The sequence below is a fragment of the Mya arenaria genome, chromosome 14 (genome assembly GCF_026914265.1).
Source record: "Mya arenaria isolate MELC-2E11 chromosome 14, ASM2691426v1".
NCBI classification, from domain to species: Eukaryota; Metazoa; Mollusca; class Bivalvia; order Myida; family Myidae; genus Mya; species Mya arenaria.
The window spans coordinates 41,242,139-41,247,182 of NC_069135.1; the positions used below are offsets into that span (position 1 = coordinate 41,242,139).

Sequence of the window (5,044 nt, forward strand, 5' to 3'; positions counted from 1 at the left end):
TAAAAAAATCAATGTCTAACCATATAAAACATGAACGAGTCCCTTTAAAAATGATTATACATGAATTTGATGCTGTATCATTTTGATAATCACTGACATTACTTATGGAGAAGATGATTATAACAATGAACAAAACAGTACATGAAGGCTGACAATCATAAATATGTTAAAATAGTGTTGACAGTATAAATAACAATTTAAAAACACATTTACAAAACAAATAAATTGACATATTATCTCTCTAAAAATAACCAATTTACACATTCAGCTATTGGTAAAAAATACCATATCATAAAATGTATGATTATGAGCCCCTTTTTTGTGATTACAATGTTTGATAGATGTCACTTTAAATGAAAGTGCTTTTCCATATGTATTTTAATATTAGATTACTTGAATATGAATAGGTTGACAGGTAAATAAAGATTTATTAAATGCAATAGTGAATAAAATATGCAAAGCTTCAAGTGTCAGCAATATTTAAGTGGATTGTGAGTTTTTTAAGTAGATAAAATAATCAAAGACTTCCAGGTATATGATTCTACTATAAGACTTCAAAGGTTTATGTTAGAATGTTTGTTGATTTAAAACAGTTGCTGAGTCACATTTTATTTAAGTTATCATTCATGAAATAAATTGTAATAAAGGAGACAGTCAATTGTCAGTTTTTGTTGATGTAATATTTGCTCATAGAGCTCACTCTGGCATTTAAGAAGTCTTTTCAAGTTGCTTGTAGATGGAATCTTGGAAACTCTTGTCACTTTTGCTGCAGTTGGTGTTGTACTGAAATATAAAAATACACATTTATATAAGTACTTTTTTCAAAGTCTTACTTAGTCTTTAAAAAAAGAATTTCAAATGTAAAAATATTTAGACAGAAAGGTACTGTCTGACCTATAATTTTATGCATAAATATCTTAATAGCATGTACAAAAATCTGAGTACTTGCTCCAGTGACCACTTTGGTGTGGCTTAAAGTTTCATTTTAAATATATTTTTCACAGTTTTGGGGTTTTGATAGTAACTGTTTAACCTTTTGTATCCATTGCATGACTCTTTTGGCATGAAGACACTGCCATAACACAGTCTGTCTCAAGTTTGTATGTTTACTTAGTCATATTTTGTGTTCTACCTTTTTGGAATCATGGCAGCCCCCTGGGACATTGCAGGAAACACTATGTTGGAGGTAAATTGACATAACTGCAAACGATGAACATGTAGCTGTTTTGGCAGTATGGTGCAGCACCAAAGATGATGGACTTGTTTCTGCAGTAAAATATATTCACATATAAATACATTAGTGTTATTTAAAATAAAAAAGATACATATAAATGACCTGAGAATCACCAATTCTTTTAGAATAACATCATTATATGCTCATTTTTATTCAAATTTAATAACACCTTTATTAAAAAAATATTGACCGATACATCCATGATATTCATTTGAGGCAGGTAAGAAATCTTACTATTTTAAGTAAAGGTGTCAACCCCAGAAAAAAAACTATGGCTTAATCACCAATCAGCTGAATCATCTGTAAAACAATTTTACCAAATTTCCAAAAAAGCATCTTGTAATGGAATTTTAAAGCTGCACTCTCACAGATTTACCATTTTTGCAACTTTTTTTATTTTTTGTCTTGGAAAGGGCAATGTTTTGCATAGATATATGTAAACCAATGATAGAAGATTGCTGACAAAAAAATCAGATCGTAGATTTTCATTTTTCCGAAAATTAATATTTTATGGCTTAGACCGTTAGAACAGTTAATGAAAAATGCATAAAACATCAATTTTGGAACTTATTTATTAAAATCTGAGATCTAATATTTTGTCAGCTGTCTTATATAACTGGTTTATAAGGATTTTCGCAAAAATTGGCTCGTTTCAAACGCTCAATCTGTGAGAGCGCAGCTTTAAATATGTATTAACAAAACAATAATTTTAACGTGATTTTAACTATAATTGTAAGATTCCTGAAATAATTAAAGATGAAACTAAGATAAGTTGCAAATAAGTAATAATTTACCTTCTCCTCCTGCTCATTGAACTTTGGAGGAGTCACCCCGTAGATATATAGGCCAGAAGTGGCCCTTCTATGTATCAGAACAGATACGGAGTCACACCACCTGTCAGCGCTGCCATCTGACGCCTCCTCTTCACGTCCATCTTGATGTTGGTTAATTTCTTATTAAACTCATCAAGAGTTCTAATGCAGACACCCTGGGCATTCAGTCTGAAAGTCAAATATTTTTTCTTTAAATTTTATTACTAAAGCTTCTTAGAGGATATCAGGGACGGGCGGGTGCTATGATCAAAACATACTAACAATAAATTGTGAAAGAAAGAGTGTGTGACACTTAAAATACTAGTTCTGGCTTCCATAACTTTAATGTTGATATTTATTTGTTTGATGTTTACAACACACGTCCAAAAATGTAATATATAACGTGTTCGCTGAAGTTCTTTAGCTATACAAATACATGTGTACCTTACAAATTAACATATATGGATACCTTTGTGAAACAAATCGTTACAATATTTGAATAAAACAACTATACTTATATAAAAAAATCAGTATAAAACTGTAACATAGTAGCTGATTGTCGTCATCCGTCATAGTCAAAGTTCCAAAACAATATTTAAAAAAAATACCCCACCTCTTTTCATTCCTCTTCCACGATTTTTCTCATCGACATGAGTAATGGTTGGACTTGCTTTCAATGGCATGGCTTTCATCAAGGAATGAATACCTCAGCATTTCATGCTCTGCTCTGGACCAATTCTCTTTCCTTTTAAACTTTTGCGGCGTCGCCATTGTTTATCTTTTTGACAGGTGCGCGCCAAGAGAGATTTCTACCTCCAATCGGAGAGTTACGCATTATTTATTCCTACGCAAATATTTACACTTACGAAATTTTAGTAAAACGCACGTACGCAATTCGTATTATTTACGTAAGTTGAAAATGTACGTAAAAACTTACGCACAACTTACGAACTGTTAGTAAAACGGGGCCCTGAACATTTTTTGATAAACTACCTACTGGTGTCTATGTGTACAAGTAAGTATTTTGTCTTTTGCAAACCTTCAATTCAGACAGAAGATACTAACAGTATACCTGAGAAACACAATGAATAAATAAATAAACAAATTCGACATATGAAAAATGCATAACAGTAGATAGAATCGAGAAAAGCTTTAAGTTATAAAAGGTCTCATTTCTGTCATTCATATTAGCCATTTTTGATACATAGGTGTTTGTGTAAACAAAGTTGAGAAAACGATATTGAATGCTTTATTGAATGCATTGTAGAAAGTGTTTGATGTAAGTGCACAGAAGACAGGGTGGTAAAGTGAAGATATAGACGAAAGGAGAGAAATGAGACGAATCAATGACAAAGGGGGTATGTTCCTATTTAGTTCCCACAAACAACAGATACAGCTAGACGTCACAACACAAAGAACCCTAAGAAATATAATCATATTCTATTTTTCCGCTGTCGCATACTTCTTATTTAAATATAGGAAATAATGATGTCGATGTTTGCCTCATGTTGCAAACATTATACACCTTTCAACATATTATAGTGTTTTCGCATTTCCTCATATTCCGTTTTAAGCGTAATAACTGTGTTTTCAAGTTTTATGCAAATTTCCAGAAAGTATTCGTTTGAGCATTGTTGAAGTTCTTCCATAAGAGCTTGGATGTTTGGTGAATCGGCCAAATTTTCTATCAGAGAAATCATGCCTTGAACTCCTTCAACCATTTTGTCCAATATTTGAGTATGTACTTCATAATATATGGTAAAGAGGGATTCCACTGTTAGTTTGGGTAAAATATCTTTATCCGTGGGTGATTTAAAAACATTATTTTGTTGTTGTCAAAAGTCAATAACGTGCGTAAGAGGCAAACTTGTAATTTCATTGCGAAACGAACAATTGTTCTTACTCTTAATTGATAAGACATTAACATTCAAGAAAAAATAAGTTTTAATTGTATGAACGCAAAGAAGCTCTAAAATCAGTAAGAGAACGACAATCATATTTCTGAAACCTTTTTATTTAAACATTTATTTGTTTTGAACTTTATTCATTATTTAAAACAACAACCAACAAAATACGGCTTACATCATTGCACACAACCTGATTTGTCTTATAAATTAGTTGCATAAAAGATTAAAAGGTAAGGAACATGAAGACAATATATAACATAACTTTTATTTCTGCCTCGTAAAATAAAACTATTGGTCCCGTAAATTACATAATTACCTAAGCTAAGGAACGATAAATGTTTAAGCAAAAAACATAAAACGTCCAATGATGAACAAAACATATGCGTGACTACATACGCCATTTAAAAAAAGCAATGTTATGACATAATACTTTGCAAAACCTATATATACATGGTTTTCTGTCTTTATTGATCATTTTATCGTTCAGTGTTGTGACTGATCACAATAAAAATTTACCCTTACTGACGCACGTAGAAAATAAGAAGTGCAATATACCCCCAAAAATGTTGATGCAAATAAGTATTACTTTCTTCAGCCGTTCATACTGACTTGTTCAAGAAAGTAACAGTCGCCGTGTGAACACGTATTCCTCATACGTCAGCTTTAAAGGTGCACTTCAAGATAAGAAGCACCACAACTATAACGATTGATTTAACTTACCAAAAAAAAAATCCCGGTAATGCATCTAAAAACACTTATTTTATCGTTATTTTACTTTATGATATCGAAACTGCAAAAACAAAAATACAGTTAAAGCATAAAAAAGTATTATGGTTTTAGTTGGGTTCGAACCAACGCCGGTCAAGAAAGAAGTAAAAAACGACCGGTTAGACCTTACATTAACCATAATTGGATATTATGACCTGTTAATGGTACATTGATTATATCACGCGATAATGTCAATCAACCACAGCCGTAATTAATTTCAATCGCGTTACTAACTAATTGTGGTCTTCAAATAAAAGCAAATATCAACATTTGTTGAAGGGTTCAAGCTTTTGGTACTTTTGTTTTGTACACTCATTATGATT

At 31.5% G+C, this 5,044-nt stretch overlaps 1 long non-coding RNA gene across 1 annotated transcript; it reads right to left on the reverse strand.

The window, feature by feature from the left end:
• Nucleotides 1-318: 318 nt before the first annotated feature.
• Nucleotides 319-3,008, reverse strand: LOC128218409 (uncharacterized). Its single transcript, XR_008258368.1, has 4 exons — nucleotides 2,660-3,008; nucleotides 2,029-2,235; nucleotides 1,133-1,266; nucleotides 319-783 (listed from the first exon to the last, which is right to left on the reverse strand). It is a non-coding gene; the product is annotated as an uncharacterized LOC128218409 (long non-coding RNA).
• Between the last annotated feature and the right edge of the window lie 2,036 nt (nucleotides 3,009-5,044).